Consider the following 25209-nt stretch of genomic DNA (forward strand, 5'->3'; position numbering starts at 1 on the left):
TGGTGCTATTTATACAGGTTTAGTGGGTGGTTTGTTAAAGTGACAGAGCAACCTGATCTTGACCTTCCGGAGCACCCAGAGATGGCCAAAATATCAGTGGCGTAGCGTGGGTTGTCAGCACCCGGGGCATGGCAAGTAATTTGCGCCCCCTAACCCGTGGATTTGCGCCCCCTAACCCTAACCCCCAGATGTTGCGCCTGGTGCGGCCGGGCCCCCCTGCACCCCCCACGCTACGCCACTGCAAAATATAGAGTAACTCTACTACGACTTCTGCTTTCCCACTCTGCCCTTTATTGAGCAGATTTCAAAGAAGACGTTGTTGTGAGCAGAGCTGGCCATGCCATCAGGCAGAGTGAAGCAGCCAGCCACCTCATTCAAGACATGTGAAGGGAAATGGCAGCCTAGTGTTGGGGGACACAGCTGTAAGTGCCACACAGTCTGTCCTGCACCCCCTAAGTTAATCTGCTGCTCTCGGCTACAGTAGAAGGTGATTTTCCGCCACCAGCGTTGAAGTAAGTTTCAACTGTCAGTTTGGCTGGCTTCTGTATGTGGGATGCCATTTTGCCCTTTGCCTCAGACAACATAATTTCTTGTGCTGGCCCTGGTCATGCATTAGTCCTGACCACAGCTATTTGGATCTGGACAGCAACTAGCCCTGGCGTCTCCAGCCACAACCCAATCTATAAATCTTTAAAGTCTTTTGTAAAGCTTTGGTTTAAACTCACACCACCCTGGGGAGGAAGGGAGGGGAGGAGTGTGTTTACCCTCCAACATTCCCCTCAGGCCTAAAGACCTTTAACCTCTTTTTATATTTTAAAAATAGTTTAATCTGCGTTAAAATGTGAGAGTCAAACTTGGGTGCTAGAAAGCACTTTGTTTTTGAAAGGTGCCCATTTCTTTTTTATTCCCAAAGGAATGTTTTTTAGATGAGTGAAGAACAACTGTAAGGAAGCGGGGAGTGTCTTTGGTCAGTGACTGAATTTTAGGGGGGTGAGGAGACAGCTCAAGTTCAGCTGACAGGCAGCTCCGTTGCTTTAATGAACCATCGTTGTAAACAACCTCTTCCTCCACTCAGAGGAGTCTGAAATGGCGAACATGGTTTAATGGATTCCTTCATGAACATTGCAGCATGAGCCAGTATTTTTTTTTTGATGCAAACTGAGTGACATGACTGCCCTCACAGTATTTTCCCTGGGCATGAAACAGTGTTTTCCCCCAACAGGGAATGCAGGCATTTGCAGCATATAAAGGCACATTTCTGGGACAGAAATGACTCACGGGGATGACTAAGAGGCTACGGGGCCTTTTGAAGCTACAGTGCCAGTTTGTGTCCAGCCCTGGTGGTTGATAGCTGCTACCGGCCAGTGGCCTGTGTGACTACATGCAAAAGGAAGCTGCTGGCTCCAATGGCTGCTTCCTTGGGTAAAGAATCAATTTTTTACACTGACGGGGAGGACCAACATTTTATGGACAATGGCAGCTGAGCTCTTTCTTTGGTTTTGCTGGAGGCCTCTGCAGAAGGATTAGGAGCCCTCACTGCAGGATGCAAAAATATGATATACCGGTATCCACTATGTGCCACAGGCCTGTAATGCGTATCCTTTTATAATAAGAGGTGTCTGTGAGCTTAGGCAGGATGGCAGGTATGTAGATGGTGGTGTGGCTGTGTATTCAGTACACTGAGGAAAAGACTGATGAATAGTGTAATGTCTAAAGCTTGAACACCGTAATGACGTAGGAGCAGCCTTTGGCTGTAGTCCTACATACTTACCTGGGTAAGCTCCATTGGACACAGTAAACATGAATATTATTATCAGAATTATTTATTTATACCTTCTCTCTCCCCCCGCCCCCAGGACAAGGACTCAAGGCGGCTTGCAGATAAAAAATAAGAACAGCTGAAAACATTGTTTTCCAGCTGTCTGTAACACTAGCTTTTCTGCCCATAGGCTGTTTTGACCTTTTTGGTCCATCATCTACAGGAGCAACTGCTATGAGACTTTTGGAAGAGGCAATCTGTGCTGGAGAAAAATGAGCAAGGAGGTGCTCTTCTCTCTGAACTGTCTCCCCACCCCCACGCCCATGGGGGGTTCCAGATGCAAGGTAAAACATGTATGGAATTGCATTAGGAGAAAAGCAGTTTGGAGCAGGGAAGTTGTGGGGGAGAAGCAAGGATACTGGGAAAGCTTAAAAACCCTCATCCCAGTTCTTTGGGACAAATTACCCTGCCAGACGCAGGTGGCGCTGTGGGTTAAACCACAGAGCCTAGGACTTGCCGATCAGAAGGTCGGCAGTTCGAATCCCCGTGACGGGGTGAGCTCCCGTTGCTCGGTCCCTGCTCCTGCCAACCTAGCAGTTCAAAAGCACACCATGTGCAAGTAGATAAATAGGGACCGCTCTGGCGGTAAGGTAAACGGTGTTTCCGTGTGCTGCTCTGGTTTGCCAGAAGCGGCTTAGTCATGCTGGCCACATGACCCGGAAGCTGTCTGCGGACAAACGCCGGCTCCCTCGGCCTATAAAGCGAGATGAGCGCGCAACCCCAGAGTCGGTCACGACTGGACCTAATGGTTAGGGTTCCCTTTACCCTTTACCTTTACCCTGCCAGAAGTGCCTTGGCTTCTTCAGGTAGCATGCTGATCATTCCATCACGAGACAATCAGAAAACCATTATGGGATTCTGGAAAAACATTATCCATTATCTTCACTTACCACATTTGAGTTGAGGGGATGTGTTTGCTTATTTACCTTTCTATGTAAAATAAATCAAAAGCAATTTACCAAAAATGGCAATAAAACACACTGAAAAACACTGTTAAAATTAATGTAAGAAAACCAAAAGCAGGATAAAACAATTCAGCTTAAAAGCAGGGAGCTAGAAGTTTAAGCTATTGTGGGACTTCCGGGTTGGTGCAACCAGCTAATGGCGGATTCCCTCCGAGCTCCGGAGGGAATCGGCTCGGTGGAGGAGGGGTCCTGCCGCGGCGGTGACGCGGGGACCCTTAGAAACCACAGGCGCGGGTGCCTGTGGACTTGGTGACTCGGCGGGCACCATTTGCGCCCCCTCCGACCCACAAAGAAGCCTTTTTAAAGGCTTCGGAGCGGGTGGCGGAGAGTGGCGTGGTGCTGTGAGTAGACCGCTTCTTCCACGGAGTGAAGCCACAAGCCATGGCTGGAGAGCGCTGACTTCTTTCCTTGATCATTTGGACTCAAAATGTAACAACCCGTGAGTAATACGGAATTTGGAATTAAAAATTCTTTTCAATCGAATTCGGTATGACTGGGGGAGGTGCCAAAAGGAAGTCCACCTCCCCCCCCCCCTTGCAGGCAATTTAAAGCAAGAATTAAACAACTAAGATCGAGAGACTGTCTTTCTCTTTTTGAGATAAAATTCTTAATTTCACGATTTGGACTTATAAGTTTATCGCTGGAGGATTAGAACTGATCTTTAGAGTTGAAGTGTAAACCCCCCCCCCCCGGATCCGGGGAGTGACCCGTGAGGGAGCCTGTGAAGATATCTACAGAGTTTGACAGCTGTCAACTGAGCTGTCAAAGTCAGGAAATTCCGTTTTTGTTACTTGTGTCGGTTACTTTTGTTACATTGGACTGTAAGCTTTTAAAAATAGAGTGGCAATAACAACAAAATAACCTGATTGTTGGAAAAAGAACACTTAGTAATCAAAATCCCTCTAGAGGGGATTTGGGACATTACAATGGCTGCAGATGGAAAATTACAAGCAGAGCTGGATAGGGTCTTTGAACTCCTGGGAAAGCTGCAAGAGCAGAGTCTTGTTATGGCTACGAATCTGACAACTTTGAATTTTAAAATAAACAACTCTGCTGTGGACTTGACTCAAGAAGAATCTACAGCTGGGAAGCAAGATATATGCGCCGTTTTGGAGGAATGTGAAGGAGGAGCAGAAATGATGCAAGTGAAAAAGGACAACCAGAGGCCTCTAAGGTCAGAATACAAGGAAGATAAAGTTCGGATGTCGAAAATTTGGTTTGAAATCGAGAATGAAGAGTGGGGATTCTTCCCCATGGGGAGTCCGGAAGACTTATGGATCACAAATTTGACCAAGGTGAAAATTGGAATGTTTGGGACATTTGGGATACTTGGACTTGGAAAGAACAAGAAGCAGGATCTGGACTCTTCCTTTGAATATTGAGGACTGGTTGGAAAAAATATAGACCCTTTTGGGTCAAAGATGCTCCGAGATCGGATGTTCAACATAAAGGACAGTCAACAAAACCGGCTGAAAGGGACTGAAAGAGACTTAAAGGCCTCGGATGTGATAGATTCAGGCTGAGAACTGTTAGATTGAAGTACAATTTTTTAGGGATCAAAACCGGGGGAGGGGGGGGAGAGTCTTAGAATCCAAAGGGTTACAAGTATATGTTCTTATTAGTTAAGATTTTTTGTAAGTATTTTAATAATTGGGAATTTCGTGAAAGGGAATGTGGATCGATCTTATAAAAAGGGGTTGATGTTGGGTATTAAAATGAAATATAGAAGTTTGAAATTGGTTAACTAAGATTATTTAAGTAAAATATTAAAAAGGGATTAATTTGGGTACAAAGAACTTGCTGGGCTAAACTTTGAATGGGGATGCAAGAAGGGGAGGTGGGGGAAGTCCGGGAAAGTGGTTAAGAAAATAAGACTTTAAAATTATATGTGTTATTTGTGTGTAATGTTGATATGTATGCTTATGTTTTTGTGTGTTTGTCTTAAAAAATGAGAAAATCCTAATAAAAATTTTATTAAAAAAAGAAGAAGTTTAAGCTATTGTAATATAATGTCCAGTGGAATCGCTTCCAACCTCTGGGTTTCATGGCTTCACATTTCATGCTGGCCCTACCATTAGGCAGAGTGAAGCAGCTGCCTCAGGCCACAGACGATGGTGGGTGGGAAGATCTTTGAGGGCAGAGAGGTATGTGCCATGTGACCTGCCCTGAGCCACCTAAGAGAGTGTGCTGTCCCACTGCCAAAACTGAAGTAAGATTCCATTGTTTTAATGGATGGTTTCTCTTACATGGAGTGGGTTGGGGTCATGAATCTTGTCCTTTGCCTTATGCAACAAAATGTCCATAGTCAGCCCTGAGTTCATGCCCTGAGTTCATTTTTGGTGTGATGCTGGTTTTTATTCAACATTTTAAAACGTTTTTAAAACTGACAAAAGATCTATGCTGCTGCCCTTAAAATATTTCTTTTAGTGCTCTGTTACCCCTGATGGTCCCTGTTTTTCTGAAAAACATGAAATTATTCTTGATACAGTAACTTCTGTACTGAAGCAGAATTTCCCAAACTGATGTGCTCCACAACTTCTGCTGCACAGGAAATGTGGTGGTGTTGGTATGCATGGTTAGAAAAAGACTGGAAGAAACTGCAGCTGGTTGGCTTTCCAACAGCACCACAAACCTACATGAAAGGAAATGGGTGAGATCAACCCTGTTGTATTGGCAGAATTTGTTACAAGTCATTGAGAGAGTTTTCTGTTGTGATTAGAAGAGGATTCAAGGTTTGGGGGGCGCGGGCGGGGGAGACAGATCTCTTTGGAATCTTCTGGGTCATAAAAAGAAGACCAAACAGATTAAATCCTCATAGTTGAATCTGTGAGGGTTTATCTCTGTTTCTCATTCTCCAATCTTAAATTCAGCTAAAATTTTATGCATCAGTTTAGAGGGTTTTTTTTTATTTTAAAAAATATCCTCACAAATGTCATTGGTGTTTTAGTGCACATCTCTCCTAATGTATATACTCTTGTACGCAATTTTGCGTAATATACAGATTTTGATGAGTGATTTTCCCATATGTAATGCATTTTTGTATGCTATTTGCACTTACATATTTTATGTACCATTTCCCTTAATATATGCATGTTTGTAAACATCTGGTTAGAGAACCATATCAGAAAATTCCAAGTGTGAATTTCAAAGTATACCTATATTTCAATTTGTATGTTGTTTCAGGAAGAGGAAGTAGGTTAGACTGAATTTCTCCTCCATCCCTACATCCAAAGTAAGAGTGGACAGGACTACAGCCATGCTAGATTAAGGTTGCACTTTAACTGCACATCTGGGAGTTAGTCCCATGGAACTCAGTGAGAATTGCTAACATCTAGTCATATGCAAGATTGTGCTGCAAGCAGTTGTAGGGCTTTGATTTCTTTCTTTTTTTAACACTGAAATAATTAATTGGCCGCAGTGGCTTAATTTAACCTGGATAATTGTTAGATCCCATTTGTATATCAGAGTCTCCTTTTTATTTGGGTTTGTTCTTATAAATCTGCATGCCTCTGAGTGGATGGCCAAACTGACAATATATTTAATGTTTATTGGGAGATGTCCTTGGTATGACTAGCCTGGAAGTGCTCTCTCTCTCTCTCTCTCTCTCTCACACACACACACACACACACACACTGAACTGCAGCCTCTAAAAGCTATTGTGTCTCTTGCATGCCTCAACCCTCAGACCCAGTTGCAGCTGTTTGAAGCACGGCCGGACACTTGTTACTTCACCTGGCTTGAGCATGTGCAGTTGGTGTGAAGCATTCGGATGTTGAACATATGGAAGGCTCTGTTGCAGCACTGCTTGAACACTCTGACTTATCAATGCAGCTAGAGCTGTTATATACTGCAGGAAAGGCCCTGTACTCAAGGACTTAAGAATCCCGCACCCCAGAACTGCAAACAGTGCAACATGGTGGTTCATTCGCATTAGCACTTTACCGTTGGTCTTGCCCTAATTCCTACTTGGCAGAGCCCTTCCTGTGGAAGGGTTTGGCTGTGATGAATCAGTATTATATTTGTGATAGTAATTAAAGCCCGTGCAGGCATTCCAAGCACTGAACAGAACGAGCGTTGCCTATTGCCTCCCGGGAGTGATCTTACTCATTGCTCTCTGTCATAGTCTCCCTACTTCATGGCAAGAAGCACCCGTTTTCATGAGAAAAGTGGGAAGGGAGAAAGCTGTTCTGATGGGGAGTTGAGAGTAACTGCATCCCGTGGAGGAAAAAAAGCAGCAGTGTATATTGTGCAGGACTTGGATATAATAATTCATTGGGGGCGGGGTGGGTGATAGTTCAAATGCAACAGATTGTGTTATGCAATCATAGGATGCTGAGCCAAACAGCATAATTTATAGAACTCGGGCCAAAGAAGATTAGTTCCTTGGTTGTGAAATTTGGAATTTCCAAAAAGGAATGGAGTCATGCTGCTGGGGAAAGCAGCACGGAAGAGAATGTGGGGGGGGGGGGAGTCTGATTCTAGCTCAATGGATCTTTGATCTTGATTATTTTTTGTTGCCAAGGTATTGCAACAAAGACAGAAAACCTTGTATCGCCTTCAGAGACTCACAGTCACGAGTGACAAAAAGCATAACCCAGTGTTCAAATTCTGTGAAAATGTCTTTGATTTGTTTGTTCTTATTATTTGCACTTATATCCCACCTTTCCTCCGTGGAGCTCTATGTGATACAGACAGTTCTCCCTCTCCCCTGTTTTATCCTCACGACAACCGTGCAATGTAGGTTAGGGTGGGAGACAGTGATTGGCCAAGGAACACGGAGTGAGCTTTGTGGCTGGGTGGGGACTAGAACCCCAGTCTCCCAGGTCTTAATCCAACACTCTAACCACTACACCAAACTGGCTCATATCCTGCTTTTTCAAGAAGTAGCTCAATTTAGAGAACACAGTTCTTGTCCAGGCCTTTTTAAAATGTAGATTCAATAAGTGGAGGGAAGATCAGGAGTGAGATGTCGGACTTCACTCCTGACTGCCATGCATGTATAGAGCCCACAGCCTGTGAATATACAGTACACAGTTGATCACATGTTGATCAGTGACTTGCTACCATAATACAACCTCCACTCCAATAATGGGTCTATTTATGATCTAAAATGGACTGACTCTTGCCACTTTATTTTGGTACATGAGGACTCTGAAGTACTTGTGCTTCACAACAAGAAAGTGCTTGGAACAAATAAGAGCCCATGCAGATATATCACAAAATCCCTGCTCAATTAAGACATGAAAGAAATGGAAGTTTTTTCACTGACTTTGCTAGAAAGTGAACTATACCTATATTGGTGCATCTATAACATTGTCCATCAGAGATGCGTAAACCTATTCTTAGCCACAGCAAACTGCTTGGCTATAATCATTGTGTTGGTGGGGGGACTAGCTTATAATCTATATAAATTATTATTGGCAATGCCTTTAATTTTTGAAAATGTGCATGTCATAATTGGAGATATCTCAGGATACACAGAGTCATGTTTGCCATCACTAAAAGCTGGATGGAAATTAAGGCAGTAACTCTATGCATATGTACCTGGGAATAAGTTCCATGGACTTTTCTCCCAGGCAAATATGACTAGGGTTGGGTTGTTCAGGTAAAATTTGGTTGATTAAAAGGAGGAAGAAAGAGACATGCTGGAAGAAGAGAAAAGCAAAGTGAAGAAAGCCCATGAATTAATATACCATAATGATGACACATGGGTGTGCGAGATGAGAAGGGGAAGAGGGATGGGTTAGCTATGTTGAAAAGTATTTCAGGAAAGGATGCCACAATGCAAACACATTTCTACAGAACACCACAGGTCTTTCTTTATGACAGAGCAAGAGCTTTGTCCACAATCCAAGGAAGATCCATGCAGTTATACCCCTTGAATTATGGGTGTTAATTCTGTGCTTGATTATTGCCATTGCCTATAGACAGTGCTGTCTGCTTCCTCCAGATTCAACCAAGTCCAATGGCTAGATGACCTGACTAAATCTGTGTCTGATTTTGACACTAAATATTTATAGGTTTTCTTGCCAGACCAATGATAGGTCCAGACTGTGGGCTGGTTTAAGTGATTCATACCTGGAAGTAGTAAGTACATACTTCATCATATAACAGGCTTCCTCAACCTCGGCCCTCCAGATGTTTTTGGCCTACAATTCCCATGATCCCTAGCTAGCAGGACCAGTGGTTAGGGATGATGGGAATTGTAGTCTCAAAACATCTGGAGGGCCGGGGTTGAGGAAGCCTGTCATACAACTTTCTCCAGTTAGTGGTCTGCCTGTGGGTTAGAAACTAACCAATAATAATTTTTCAGCATGCCACTTTGTTTATGTCTGAATAAGTTTCTCACTGTCTCCCTCAACATTGTCACTGTCCCACCATTTCCCCTTCATGATCAGGACATTTTTCATTAAAAAGTATAAGGTCATTTTAGACACGTATCCCTTATCACCATAGTCTCCATGCAGATTTATTCTGTTAATTATCTGCTAAGGGAAGGCAGAGTTGTTTCTGACTTTGCAAAGTCCCTGCTACTTTATAATGTCACAGAAAAGTCTCGAGGGCACATACGTATGCAAACATTTCCTTTGATTTTTATTTACTCACTGCATCACAACTAGTGCATATTTGGTAGAGTATGCATCTGCATTGCACATATATTGCCTTATTTAAGAAGAATGGGATGTCCTTAAGCCTAGCAAATGTATATGGACAAGTATGGGAAAAATGAAGGACAAACCAAAATGAAATCACACAAACTGCCTAGACAACTACCTACCAAGCAAAATTTGCATGTTTACCCAAAATTACCCCCATTGCGTTCAATGGAGCGTACTCCCAAGTAAATGTGGTTTGGATCACAGGTAGCCTAAGCCTGCAATTCTAAGCACCCTGAAAGGCAGAGAGCCCCAATGAGATTTACTTCTGAGTGGTGCAACAGATACATTTCCTCATAATAACAATAATAATTTCATAACATTTTCATATGTTGATTTAAATGTGTAGATACAAATCTGGAAATAATTAGCCGGGAAATACAATGCAGCTCACTGAGGGAGGGGAGAGGAAGAGAGACTGTGAGCAGGTGTGCCTGCTCAGTTTACTGTCCAGGTGCAACTTCAAAGCCCCTGTTCTTCCTTCTTACAGTTCTCTGTCTTTAAACCGGACTTGGAGAGGCCTTCACATAGAGGACTGTTCTCTGTAAAGTAGTACAGTAGTCTGGACTAGATGAATCAACAGCCTGGCTCAGTCCAAGGCAGATTCCTCTAACTCTTTAGATTTCACAGATCAGGGTCACGTCATCAGAATACTGTACACGGTCGGGTTCTGGGCCCAGTGATTGCTGCTGCTTCTCCCTGTGATGCATTAACCTACCTGCTGAAAGGGAGTGCAGTCCTTGTGAGGGCAAATAAACTGCCACACACCTTCAAGCTGCTGAGTGGTGTGCTGCAAAACCAAAAGTGTGACTGTATGAAAGATTGCACCTAAGGTGCAAGGGCGGCCAAGAGTGGGACTGGAAGGAAGTGCTCCAAGGTCACATTTGCAAAGAACTTGCAAAAGTGTGAGAAGGCGGGCGAAGATGGGAAATAATAGCCAAAGGGTTCTGCAAGCCTACAAGAAGCAGCTTGCTCTCTCAGTGTGGGAGGGACTAGCCAGGGTGTTTTTGCTGCTCAGCATTTAGATGCTCTGGCAGGGCTCTCATGAAGGAAGTTCACCAAGGTCATCTGCTTAAGGCTGCCCTCTTAAGTGGTGTTCAGCAGACAAAGGCTTGGCCCTGGGAAATGGGGGTGCAACTCCTCCCTGAGCCAGAAACTCACCAGGATGACTTTGGGCAGCTCGAGGTACATCGCACTACAAGTGTAAACTACTTTGGGACGGAAATTAAGACAGCATAATGGCCATCAAGGCTGCTCCCAGAGAAACCTAGGAATTGTATTTGTGTTATCATTTCAAGGATTCTGACGCCAAGAACTAAAATTCCCACGATTCTTGGAGGAACTGTAGTTAAGTGGGGGAGAATGAGAAAGAAAGTATAGTTTGTCGAAATGCACTGTTGCCAAGTTTCATTTCTTCAGCTGGTGACCTACCTCATACGGTTGTTCTGAGAATGAGTGAGACATGGAAATATTACTAACTCTGAGGTTTATGGGGAAACTAAAAGTACAAATGTTCAGATGGTGAACCAGTGCTAAATATTCACAATTCTCCTCCTGCAATAAGCAGCCTTGGCTGACAGGACTAAAATAAAAAGCAGCAAGCTCCATTAAATTGTTCCTGGCCCTCAAAGGCTAAGAAAACAGGGCCGTTAAAGCAGGGTGGGTGGATAGGCAATGGTTAGAGAACTGGGCCAAATCAGCTGCCTCTCACATGTTTAGAGCAACACCAAAAATCACGAGCTGTTTCTTCAGTCTGAAGAGCAGAGGGTCTGGTGAATGGCTACTCTTAGATGGCCAAAGGCATCACAGGTAACTGAATAGGCCTGTGTCTCTCCCTCTGTCCTTCAGCCTGATGGAATGGAAAGAATGGACTGTTTCATCCCAGCTGACCACTGTATGGACTTTGTAATTCTAAGAACTGTGGCCTAAGCTTGCGTTCTCCCCTCTACTTTCCCGATCTAGATTGTTTCATTACAGTAAGCCGCTCTGGGAACCTTTTTGGCTAAGGGGGGTGAAAATGCTTTAAATAAATAAGATGTTTGGAAATGAATTTTCCTTTCCTGAAAATATGTAAGGCTGATGTATCCTCCCCTCTGCTTAGATCCTGATGAGGTTGAGCCTGGGGGTTCTCTGTGACACAAAAAGAGTGTCTCTTTGTTGTTCAAATGAACTTTTGTTTCTTTCTCCTCCAGCAGCTTGTCTTTATCCTATGAAATCATTCAGAAAGCTTTAGAGGAATTAAAGAAGGCTTTATTCCCAGGAGTCAAAGATAGGGCAACTTGCTCCAGGGTCAGTGTGAGCATCATGTGGATGCAAACTCATTATTGTCCGACTGCAAGGGTAGCCAGTCCTGTGACAATAAAGCAGAAGGCTGAAAAAGCTCTCCACCCATTGCTGGAATGTAGGCATCCTGGCAGCAACTGTTTACCACCACTTTTGCAAGAACAGAGAACAGGAAGCATAGAAAAGATAAGAGGGGTGGGCAGGACAGATTGGCCAGAAGCTGGATCAACATAATAGAATCAAGAAGTAATTTATTAGGTCAGCAATGCTCACCATCCTTCTCATACACTTGTAAACAGAGTCCCGTAATATAATAACATCTTCAACTGGGAGCATCTTCAACTGAGAGTTCTGTCCAACTTCTTGAAAATTTCCAATAAAGCTTTAATTGTTGAGTTGCTCTTATAATTAAACATGTCCTCCCCCCGATATTTAATCTAAACCCACAGATTCTTGTCTTTAATAGTTAAAAAAGACCCATTATTTGAAACTGTCAGCATAGTCTCCAACCTCTCACTTTTTATTTGGGCAAAATACAGTGTTCATAGTTCTCCTCTGAATCACTTTCAACACTTCAACATGTGTTTGCTTGTTTAACATTTATATCCCACTTTTCCTCCATGATGGAACTCAGGGTAGTATTCAGGAAGGTCCCCATAAGGGCTCCCATCCAGACCCAGACCTACTTAGCCTCAGCAAGGCTGTTGTAAAAAGGTAAAGGCAAAGGACCCCTGACAGTTAAGTCCAGTTGCAGACGACTCTGGGGTTGCGGTGCTCATCTTGCTTTACAGGCCGAGGGAACTTGCGTTTGTCCGCAGACAATTTCTCCTGGTCATGTGGCCAGCATGACTAAGCTGCTTCTAGCGAAACCAGAGCAGTGCACAGAAATGCAGTTTACCTTCCCGCCGGAGCGGTACCTATTTATCTACTTGCACTTTGATGTGCTTTCGAACTGTTAGGTTGGCAGGAGCAGGGACCGAGCAGGAGCAGGGACCCATCACGGGGATTCAAACTGCTGACCTTCTGATTGGCAAGCCCAAGAGGCTCAGTGGTTTAGACCACAGCGCCACCCGCGTCACTCCCCACCCCCCTTCTACCAAGACAGTGTCATCATTTTATTTGGAAAAACAGTTGCTCCTGTAGTTGCAGGTGGTAAACAAGGCAAACAGGAACTCGAGTCTTGCCTCTCTCCATCAGACCTATAGCCTCTCTCAGATAGTGTTGCATAGCAAATGGTTTCAAAATCTTATATTTGCTTCTCCTTTCCTTAGTTCATATTTTACAGTTGTCTGTTGAATTTCATGTTGTTGCTATCTACTGGGTTCCCTTTAACATTTTAGCCCTTTCTCTAGTGTTGCAATCTTCCCCAGTTTTAGATCACCTGTGAATTTTATAGGTTTCTCATCTTTCCTTTCATCCAAGTCGTTGATGAAAATATTGAACAGTGCCAGACCCAGCATTGAACTCAGCAGAATGCCACTGAATACCCGCCTCAACCGCTTTTCATTTATTACCTCCTTTTGTGTGCCGCTTTTCAACCAATTGTTGGCTGCCTTTTATTTAATAATGAATTGCACCTGCAAAGCAACCTGAAAGCCAGTGCAGACGTTAGAGATCAGGTTCAGTGTAACCATATTCTGTACCAGCCAAGAGTTTTCAAATAGACCAAACAGCATGCCTCCAGGACAGGACAATAATCTGACACAGAAGCTACCCAAGACAGGGACAACAGTCTTCAACCTACCTCTGAGAAGGAAGGCTGCAATTCTTAAGCAGTCCCAGATTGTAAAACCCCCTCCCCTTTCCTTTTGCTGGACATCCAGACGATATACAAGATCTCCCCAATGATGACACAATGGAAACAATGGAGCCATTCACTGTCTATTGAGTCTCTTACAGTACAATCCTATGCATGTTTACTGAAAAGTCCTCACTGGCAAAACAAAGATGGGCAGCATTCTCCAAACAATGCATTTATGCTATTAAACTAGGTATAGTTCTTGTGAATAAAAAATACTCACATGGCTAGACAGACTCAGGAATACATTTGATATGGTTAGAATATGAATGGTACAGTATTCCTCACCATAAATTTGAATGCATGTGCACACATTGAAAGTTATGGTGCTATAAATGGTAACCTAATAATCTAAATTGATTGGGGGGGGGGCAAATCAGACAACAATACACAGGGTTCTTTTGCTGGTTGGTGTGGCATCTGATTTCTACTTGCAGGCTTATGAACTGGAGGGACTGAGTCTTTTGCAGTGTGCGCTGACTCACCACAGCCCAAGTACTATGCCAAATGTTAGTTCCACCTGGTGACTCACTTGAATGGTATGGCTAAAGAACTGGTCGACCCAGCACTCATTGGAATAGTCTGCTCCTTGTCCGGTCTGGCCTTGTGCTTGCTTAAGTGTAAGTAACATAAGCTTACTCTTCCACGTGAAGAGATTTCTATGCTCTGCTTTGTCCAGTTCACAAAATGAGTCCGACTATTAATATCTTCCCCACAGGAATACCATGCACTTACACACACACACACACACACACACACACACACACACACACACACACAGGGTCTAGGGTTGACGGCCCACAGTCCACATTAAACTTGCTATACCTCTCCATCCAGTCACATGAGCCTTTCCCCATCCCATTATAACTGGGTGCTGTGGATCCCAGATGAATGGCTCTGGCTGAGGGTCCCAAGAACCTACTTTTCTGTGTTGCTCTTGGCACTTCAGTTCTAGTTGCCAAGCTTCCTTCTGGGGATACCAAAACACCCTCCTCTGCAGTAACACATGAAAATAGGGCTGTTGCTCTGGAAGGCAGTACACAAGGACAGTAGATTAGGGCAGGTGTGGGCACATTCCCATCACGGTTGTCAGTCCTATGTGACTGATATAACTTTACCCCTTCATGCCCTAAGTCTGCTATTTCCCGGACACAGCCATCAGCAGCAGTGTCCAGGCAGGACTCAAAAACTTTTGTGTCCGGTCAGTGGAAACTCTGTGTCTGCATACCTGTAGATTCTTGGGTACTTTATGCACAGACACACAAACACTCTTAAGAGGCAGCCAGCCAAGCTTTGTGTGTGCATGTGCATCTGTTTGCTTGTGGTTCTCCCTTGGCTCTCCCTTATTCTGAATAATAATTTCTATAGAGTTTTTAGCTGTTAAAATGAGCTAGCAGTTGCCATCACACCAACAACTGAAGTAAGCTCAGGTTGAAAGGCAGTAGCTTGTCCAAAGAGACCATAATGGCAAAACACACAGTTGAATCAGAGTTCTCTACACTGAAACCCAACAAGCTTGAGCACTGTGTGCATCATATTCTGGCCTTTCGTCACTTAACACCAAATCCTTGCTCATGTTTAGCAGGAAGGATGGTCCATCACTTCTAGATGAAAGAACTGGGGTGCAGGGAAACAGGGCTTGTGAGATTTACCTGCCTCAGGTGATCTGCCTTTGCACGTTGACATAAAGGGGAGCACCGTTTGCTGCTACACCTCAAGCAACCCTTGCTACTTCCAAGCTTTTCTGAAGTTGATACACAAGGATCTAGCCCAGCATGTCCATTGGCTGTGCCTCTGGATAGTACCTTGGTTGGGATGCTCACCCTGCTATCGCTTGACATTATGACTTAAATATTGTCAGATGCACAGGCAACCATTGCACTTAAAAGTGTACAACAAACACCCACTTGCCTGCCTTTGCTCATTTGTTCCTTTCCAGCCAGGGCAGGAAACAGCTCAGTCTTTATGGGCTAAAGTCGAAGAGCTACTTGAGCACAGACTCTAGGAAATGCAATTGCTTTGTTAGGTTATTTCCACACTTCCTCCTTTTCATAACCTCCTGTAAAACCTTGGTGTTTGTATAAGAATCCAGGGGAAACACATGGTGGTGATGGTCCCGTGCATGCTAGAAACAAAGAGCTTCTACCAGGCGCTTCTAATTCTTCCTATCTGACAGGCGTGATAAAGGAAGTGGATCCCAGATTTAATGGAACAATGATGAACATTATTGTGCTAAGGCAGCAGCTGTATGCATAGGACTGGACAGAGTGACATTAATGCAAACTTTCCTGAGGCTTAACATTGAAGGAGCCATTCTTAGGCCTCAATCTTATTTCCTGCTTCCTGGGAGTAAGCCCCACTGAACTCACAGTGGCTTACGTTTGAACAGGCATGTGTCGGATTGTGCTGCTAGCCTCCTTTCAACTCCTGCATTAAAGCTGCAATCCTGCCTACTTGCTTTGTAATAAGCCCTTTGTACTGGGACTTCCAAGTAGACATTCATTAATGGCATACTCCTTATTTACTACATATTCCATCTAACCTTCAAGGAGCTCAAGGTCGCATACATTAATACCCTTTACCTTTTACCATAGAGGTGTTGTGAAGGTAAAATGGAATAATGGGGTAGGGAGGGGGGATCAATAATGAGTTTGCATCCACATGATACTCACACTGACCCTGGAGCAAGTTGCCCCATCTTTGACTCCTGGGAATAAAGCCTTCTTTAATTCCTCTAAAGGTAAAGGACCCCTGGATGTTTAAGTCCAGTCAAAGGGGGCTATGGGGTGTGGCGCTCATCTTGCTTTTCAGACTGAGGGAGCCAGCGTTTGTCCACAGACAGCTTTCTGGGTCATGTGGCCAACATGACTAAACCACTTCTGGCACAACAGAACACCATGACAGAAGCCAGAGTGCACAGAAACACTGTTTACCTCCCCGCCACAGTGGTACCTATTTATCTACTTGCACTGGTGTGCTTTTGAACTGCTAGGTTGGCAGAAGCGGGAACAGAGCAACGGGAGCTCACCCTGTTGCAAAGATTCAAACTGACCACCTTCCATTTGGCTAGCCCAAGAGGCTCAGTGGTTTAGAACACAGCACCACCTGCATCCTGGGAAGTTTAGTCTGAGAGAGTGTGACTGGCCAAAGGTCACCCAGTGAGAGCTCAGTTGTAAAGTGGAGATTTGAATCTGGGTCTCTCCAGTCCTAGTCTGGTGCTCTAATCACTACCTCACACTGGCTAGGGCTGTGGAATATGCATGGGATGGGGCTGCATATTAGGAATCAAATAGCTGGGCTGGGTGAGATAGGAAAGTCAATCTGGCTGTTCCACAGTTGCATCACCCTTGTTGCCTGTCCAGTTTCGAGTGGGAGCCCCTTGTAGACTCATTGCAGGCAGTCGGTCATGAGATTCATGCACACCACTTCAGGCTGGTTTGAACAGAGGAGCTTCAGTGAAAGGTCCAGCTTGTTTAAGTGATTGTGTCCATAAGGAAAAACAGATGAGTAGTCTCTGAAATAATTGGGACTTTCCCATGGTAATATACATGCATAGATTGCATTCCTCTACAAACTATTTCTGTTTCCAGAGCTCTGCATATCTTGTCAGTGTGTCAAGTTGTGCCATCATGTCAGCCTTGCTTGGGGTGCTTTGTGACGTGCTGGTGGAGAAAACGTCCAGGTGTGGGCTGTAGCAATAGAGCAGAATTGTTACCTGCAGACCACCTGATCAGCAAGAGAGCAAACTTCAATGGATAATGTCACAGTTTGTGCATTGCTAACAGACACGTCCCTACATGCATTTATTTGTTTTACCAAGTCTTCTTAGGCAGGCAGGCTTTTGAAAAAGCACAAACCCACAAACCCACACACAGAGGGGATATATTTTCAAGAAATCCCCAACTGGGATCATGACCTAGTTAAGAAATTGTGAATTAGTAACTTGTTTCACTGTGAAAAGAAAGCTAACTCACTTGGTTGCAACGGAAGAAATAATATTACTAATCTCCCCACCACTGCCATTTAGAAAATATATATTGTATCTTTGGAAGTTTCAGCTCTTCAAGGTCATGTTGCTGGATTGTTCTAAGATCCAAACTATTCTTTGTGCTCCTTTGGCATAATGTACCTTCACTCTTCCTGTTCCATGTGATACACTCAACATCATCAACAATTTAGTCTAACCTTCTGGACCTCAAATAGTGTAGCTGAAGTGACTGCTACAACAACTGCTTCAAAAGAATGAGGCCTTCAAATAATGTTCTATATTCTTTGCCTCTAAGCAGGTACAGGTATACATTATTGGACCCCAAACTAGAACATATGGGCACACTGAACCTGAATGACAACATCTATCTCTCTGGCTAGCAGATGAGTATATAGCTTGACTTCTTCTCAACTTAGAAATTTCACTGTGATTGGTTCAATTGTCTGTGCCACTGCCTGGCAAACAGATGCCGCTGGCATGATTCTTTTTGCTTGTTTCTGATCCATCTTGGATAGAGCCTCACAATTCAGAGGATGCCTTTTCCATGGATCCTAGTGGTATGGCCCTTGCCAGACTTTGTCAGTCAAGCAATCCTGGGACAAAGAGTAGATCAGCAGCGCAATGTCCAGACTTAGAACTGACCTAACCCATAAAGATAGAGTTAGGAACCTGTGGTCCTCTTGAAGTTATTGGACTCCAACCCTCATCAGCCCCAGCCATATGGCCAATGGTCTGGGATGGTGGAAGCTGCAGTCAAACAACATCTGGAGGCCCACATAATCCCCATCCCAGCATAGAAGCAAGGCTAGACTTTGTACCATTTGGGGCTTGTGAAATCTTTGGGGGAGCATGGAAAGGTTGGAAAGTTTTCCTACCCTTGATGGCTAAGCAGAGTACAGGAAGATTTTAAAGAGGTCCATATATCGATACCAAAAAGGATATGGCTTGTGCTTGATTCCTCAATAAACTCTAGATCTGAGGTGGGAACCTGTGGACCTCCAGATGTTGCAGGATCACAAATCCCATCATCCTTGACTATTAGCTATATTGGCTGGGACTGATGGGAGTTGAGTCCAACAACATCTGGGGAACCAGTATTTCCCAACCTCTGATCTAGGTACCAGTTTGAAGTAAAGCTAAGAGCTGGAGATCAGCAGCTGCTTCTGAAAATGTCAGCCTTGGTTTCCTCACCTGTAAAACAGGAGTGATGATTACCTGCCTTCAGGGCATTCTAGGGCGTAATTTGCTGACATCAACACAGTGCACTCAACTCCTCAGCTGGAAGATGCTATGGTAATATATAATATCATATGATTATAAATCAAAGGGAATTAGCCCATCTACAGATCAATTCTGCCTATGTGCATTGTGAACCCCTTGGGCAAGGGTTTAACTTTTAATTGGGAGGTTGAACCCAACATATTTGCTGCATTTCGAATATTTTAATATAAAAATCAAATAAGTCAAGGTGGAGGGTAGCCTAATATATTTCTCTTGGATCACATACAGCAGAATGTTCATGATAGGGTTGTCACAAATAATCTGCAAAACAACAACTTTTAATCATATGTATATGATTAGTATTAGCTATATTTTAGTATGCAGGTAGATCATTATTATTTTTATTAGTTGCAGATGGAAAGCAAGTGGATGAGAGCTCTATATGTGTCAGAGGTGGGGGGCTTGTGGCCCTCCAGATGTTATTGGATTTCAACTCCCATTAGCCCCAACCACATGAACTAAGGTCAGAGATGATGGGCACTGTTAGGAAGTCTGCAGTTTGCATGCAAGCCTGCAATTGGAATCATAGAATTGTAGAGTCAGATGGGACCACGAGGGTCATCTAGTCCAACCCCATGCAGTGCAGGAATCTTTGCTCAACATGGGGCTTGAATGCACAACCCTGAGATTAAGACTCATGTTTTACTGACTGAGCCTTTTTTTGTGTGTGGGACAAAATTCTCACATGTATTCTAACACTCAAGTCTAGGGATCTTTTGATGCTGAGACCTGGACACACTCCAGAATTTGGCACCCCAATAGTTAACACAGACGACAGAGATAAATCAAAAGTAAATTTTATTAGGTCCAAATTAGCTCATTGCCTGAAAAGGGAATTAGCACATTTACTAAAAATATAGAGCAAAATCAATAGACAGCACACTAATGCTAGTCTGAGTTTAGGAGAGTTAAAACTAGTGCAAGAGTTATTTTTAGAAGCATTCCTATGGGAAAGGGGGAATTGGATGAGCCCAGACAAGGCTGGGGTGGGGAGAGATTTGGCTAAAGGGTTGAAAGTGGTGCCAGGAGAGGGAAATGGGTGTTGAGTATTGCTGCTTGTTTTGTAGAGAGAGAATAGGAGGTTGTCAGGGAAGATTGGGTAGTGACTCTGTGGGATTTCGGGGATGGTTTTAGGGCAAGAATAAGAAGAAAGCAATTGGGTTTGGAGCATGGGCACGGCAAGGGGAATAAAGAGAGCAGGTCTCTCCCAGAAAGAGGGACCTGATGGGAGTTGAACAGATGAGAGGGGAAGGAGGGCTTCCGTAACTGATGGGTTGACTGGGGATGGGGGGGGGGATTTAATACCTTTCCTTGTTCTGCAAGGCTGGGGCTTGGTGTGGTGGAGGTAAGAAAACCTCTTCAGCACCATAAATCCTCTCTTCCTTACAGTGAATGAGTGCCAATCAGGAAGAGTTAAAATTTTTTGCATAATGGCTTTTAGAAATGTATCTTATTCTGCTGTTCCGGTGAGATGGGGAAAAGGCTTAACACATCTTTTGGGCTCTTCTTGCAAGAGCCTTAGGCTGCTGAAAACTACTTGGTTAGTAATTGTCAGGGAGTGGGGTGGAAGGAATGACATGTAGGTGCCTATATCTTGGTTGAATACTTCTAGAAGGAGTGAGCCTAATGCTCTCTTGCTTTTTTAAAAATTGACCAATGAGAAGGGAGGGACGGCAGAGATTTACAGTGACAACAAATTCATCAGCTGCTTTTGGAACATGGGAGTTTGGCTTTCTGCAATGGAGTTTCCCTTGAGGCCTCTCCAGGCCAAAATCAGAACTTCCTTCTGAGATGCAGGCTATCATAACAAAAACTGGATATATTTAGGAGTGTTTCATAGCAGAAATGTAGTCCAATAACATCTGGAGTGCCAAAGATTCCACATCACTGATCTAAAGTCAGGTTTGGGGTACCTTTGGCCCTCCAAATGTTGCTGAACTACAATTCCCATCAGCCCCAGCAAGCATGGTCAATGGGAGTTGTAATTCAGCAACATCCGAAGAGCCAAAGTTTCCCCACTTCTGGTCTAAGTTAACGCAGTAAGTTTCTTACTAGGCAGGGATTTAAATCAAGGTCCAGCAGATTTCTCATCAGATTAAATTTCTCTCTCGTTCACCGAGCCCACTAAATGTGTTTCAAACATGAAAATTAATGAAGAGAAGTGGGAATGCAATTGGTTAAACTAATGTTGTCATCACACAGTCCAACTTTAGAATGGATTATTTGTTTGTTTTTGGTTTTTTAAGGTGGGTTGGTTAGCTGAGGAAGAACAACAGTGGAGGTGGAAGTTACATTAAGTACATCATAACCAAATGCTACTTTAGCTGCAAACAAGGATGATAAAAGAGCAAAGTTAAAACCCAGTGCACACTTATACTAGAAGTAAGTGCTGTTGACCTAAGTTGAACTTCCAAATAAAATCTTGCGCAGCATGTATTTGGGAAAGTTGTCAATCCTGCCTCTTCTTGGTCCAAGATCTGCTATGAGAATCACTTAGGTTCATGACATTTGATCTCCAGGAACTGGATTTCACAGGTTAGATTTCTTATACTTTGGTCTGAATGTTAGACAATATCCTTTGTATTATACTAAATTAAGTAGTTGGTTTAGCACTGACTGGAAAGCACTGGACTAAGACCTGTTGGCAGTCATGGGCTGGTAACACAGGCTTTTTTTGGCACACCTTTTTAATCCAGTCAATATATAGCTGCATCAATGTTTAATATAACAGACAAAATTAGCAGTGAGAATTTAGATAAAATCTGTAACTCAAAGGGTCCCTCTGTTCCGGGTGTGGAGAACCTCTGGCCTTCCAGATGTTGCCAAACTACAACTCCTATCTGCCCCAGCAAGCATAGCCAATGCCCAGGGATGATGGGTGTTGTAGTTCAGCAATTCTGGAAGGCTAAAGCTTCTCCACACCTGTTATATCCTGAAGGAGGCTTGGCTTACTGAATATATAAACTGTACCTACATGAGCCTTACTTTCTGGAAGCAACCTGCCATTCAACCTCTATTCTTCTCTTAACTCAATCAGTAGGAGGAGGATCAGTAACCTTGGAGTATCCTGTTCCTTCTAGGTACTATGTATTAATTAATTCTGCTGAATTAAAATCAGCAGTTTTGCTCATTTGTGTGCATTTTTCTTCTGGCCAACACATTAGAAAAATATATTACACCCTGCATATTTTACAGGATTTGGTCTCATAACCCTCTCCCCCACGTCGTGGGAAAAGTTGCTGCTGATAAGAAGATTGGCATGAAAGTTCTGATAACAGATATACCACTGTGTTCACTTCCAAAGGAGAGGGGGATTGCTCAATCTTCAGAAAACAGAAGAAAACAATAGGTGGCATTTATAGTTTCTTTAAGAAAAAAGTCCTTTTGGGATCATTTTTGAAAAAGCATGTTAAAACAACCTTAAGACGCACCTGTAGTATGTTGGAAATGTGGCCTTTGGCTTTAAGAGGGCTGGATTTAGGACCTAAAAGCTAAGCATTTCTAAATTTGTTTTATTGAACTTGTTTCCTAGCTAGAATGGTTGGTGGGAAAGACTGGCCCTCTCGTGAGTGCCCCTTACACTACAAATATAAATTGTTCTGAGACCTGTTTTAAACCATTTTAACTATAATGGCTTCCCTAAAGCACTTTTTATAAGGCTGCTGAGCTTCGTTTGGTAGACACATTTTCTTCTGCCTTAAAGTTCCTTGGGTTGCACTGGAATTGCATAAAACAAAGGAGGGTAACCTGTGGCCTTCCAGATGTTGTTAGACTCCAACTTTCGTTAACCCCAGCTGGCATGACGAAAGGACTGATATGATGGAAGCTGTAGTTCAGCAACATCAAGAACTGCATTTCCCCCACTCTGTTATAAAACATTATCCGTTGCCTACTTTTTTCTTTTTCTTTTTTCAAAAAAATCTATAATGACCTTATAGGAATTGCAAATCCTAAAGGAAGTGGGTTATGAGTTTGTTTTTAGTGCTCTTAATCTGCTAAGATCATCAGGTTGTCTAGTTGCCCTACCCACATACATCCCACTTTGGCCTGTTTTAGGCCCCCATCCATCTACATTTCAGATAGAACTGATTGCAGGATCAATGCGGGTTGTGTATATATGTATGGTAAGGGTAGGGAGGGTTCATAGTATCCATTCGAGTATGACTTAAAAACAATGACCTATTACGTTATTTGAAGCTTGTCAAAACCATGGTGGCACTGGAATCTACTAGGTATTACACTTCCCACAAGGAAACCATTGCATCATGACTGCAAAAATCAGGACACAGTGGAGGAAAGTTACTGGAATCTATCTCAAATCTGGACAATCTAGAAGCAGTGCCAAGTATTCCAGGAAAATATGTTTTAAAAGGACAGTGCAGGCTGTTTTGACATTTATAATACTATTCTCCCAAGCAGAAGTAAATGGAAAGGCTACTTAAAAACAAAACAAAGCATATCCTCCCTTTTTTTAAAAGCGTAAGGGATACCTATGAGATTTTCTTTACATAGATACTGATGGAAAACTGGAGTACTTAATTAACAGCAATTAATGTGACTGCAGCTGCTACCAATGCATTAAATTATCAGGATCTTTTTGCATATTACCTAGAAGTGATGACAGAACTGTGAGTCTCTCACACAAAGAAACTTGTGTGAGCATCCCCATGCCAAATGCATGTGTTGTGCCCACACTGGGAGCGCATGAATTTGGCTGAGGGGAAAACGCATGCTTCCTTTTTCTCATGAGAACTGGAAATGTGGAGAGTGTGTGTCAGTTGTTTGCCACTGCTGGGTAATAGACAAAGTGATCCTTACAGAGCTTCAGTCCTTTAACTAGAAGGGTAAATGCTCCTCCTAATCCTAGAGTGTTCCTATCCAACTCATTCTAAATGCACGCTGAAAGCATTGCAAACTAGAGCTGGAGTCTCCAGCAGGGAACCTCACAGCATGCAACCCGCATGGAAGTTAACTAGTTAGTGAAGGAGCAGCAAGGGATTAGGTCTGGTCTAAACGGACCCAATTAGATTTATTCTGTAGTCTTCACTGCTTCCTTGGTTTTGTTTCATATTGCCTTTGACACTACGCAGTTAACAATTCTAAATGTTTATGAATATATATGTATTAATATATGGGGGGAAATATATTCTGATATTTGTTAGATGAAATTATGTCCTATATCTTCCTCCTTATATGATAGAGTAATTTCTTACTGAAATCGAGAAGGAAGTTTAAGGTGGTGTGAGAAACCTTGTTCCCCAGGATGCACACATTTATTTATTTTTTTGGGGGGGTATCCCATTGTGACATCTGTTCAGAAAGGCTTTGGAAGACTTACAAATATCTACAAAACCTCTAACTAGAGACTTTAGTACAGTGGAATGTGTGTGTGCGCAGCATGGGTGACAATCATCCCAACTTAACCTCTCTAAATAAATTGTGTTCCCAGTCTGAGGCTTCCAAGATGCTTCATTGAATTTTTTTGGGGAAGCTTTCCTTTCAAAATGTTAATTTCCTACCTACCTGGAAAACACCTACAGTCCATTTATTCTCCATCTATGCCAAATCTGTATATATTAATCTCTTGGCACTACATGTCAGCTACTCCAGCTTCTCCGCAGCTCCTGTCAGGTATTCTTTAGCTCAGACACAGCGTAAATCATCTGGGCATTGGGATCACATCATTAAGACCTGTACAGCACCTGGCACTAGGCTGACACTAAATAATAGGAGCCTCTCATAAAAGATGATATATTCTACAGGCCAAATTAAGCAGGGGATAGGATACGTCTGCGAAATTTAATAAACAATGGATGCACTTGGGGACCTCCAACTTTCATTGCTACACGCAGAGGATGATTTTCTTGTTGCTTGCAAAGACATAATAATAATAGTAATAGTAATAGTAATAATAATAATAATAATAATAATAATAATAATAATAATAATATGCTTATATCCATCCTGCTCCCATCTTGCTGCACCTGTCAGCAGTCCCGTTTCGGATATTGGGGAAGGGTTGCAGTTCAGTGGTAGCGCACGTGCTCTGCGCGCAGAAATCCCTGGTTTGATCCCTGCCATCTCCCGCTAAACCAAGGAAAGGCCTTGCTGCCTGAAACCTCGGAGGAGGTGCTCCTCCTCCGTGCAAATGCTGGGATGGGCCTGATTCGGCAGCAGCCCGCTTCCCCTTCCCCTCGTGGTGCACAAGGTCTTCTCTTTCCCGTCTGTCGCTTCACTTCACCGAGCCCCGGTCGCCCTCGGCAAGGCAGCTGGTAGGTGTACCCAGTGCGGTACGCCGCCGGTAATAGGTTCTATACATATGCATGCAGTACGCATTGTGAGAAAGCAGGTCCTGTGCTTATTAGACAGGTACACCTGGCCACGTTTCTTACCCCCCCCTTCCCGGTGTGTGTGTAGTG

General features: G+C 43.4%; 1 long non-coding RNA gene across 8 annotated transcripts; it reads left to right on the forward strand.

Annotated features, from left to right (window-relative positions):
* Positions 1-248: 248 nt before the first annotated feature.
* Positions 249-17895, forward strand: LOC308585553. 8 transcript variants are annotated; one of them, XR_014007477.1, is made up of 5 exons: positions 249-512; positions 1983-2103; positions 11633-11735; positions 13992-14141; positions 17808-17886. It is a non-coding gene; the product is annotated as an uncharacterized lncRNA (long non-coding RNA). The 8 variants fall into 8 exon arrangements; XR_014007478.1 differs by lacking the exon at positions 13992-14141; XR_014007479.1 differs by lacking the exons at positions 13992-14141; positions 17808-17886 and adding an exon at positions 13120-13752.
* Positions 17896-25209: the final 7314 nt, after the last annotated feature.

The sequence above is a fragment of the Podarcis bocagei genome (assembly GCF_964188305.1).
Source record: "Podarcis bocagei genome assembly, chromosome: 4".
NCBI classification, from domain to species: Eukaryota; Metazoa; Chordata; class Lepidosauria; order Squamata; family Lacertidae; genus Podarcis; species Podarcis bocagei.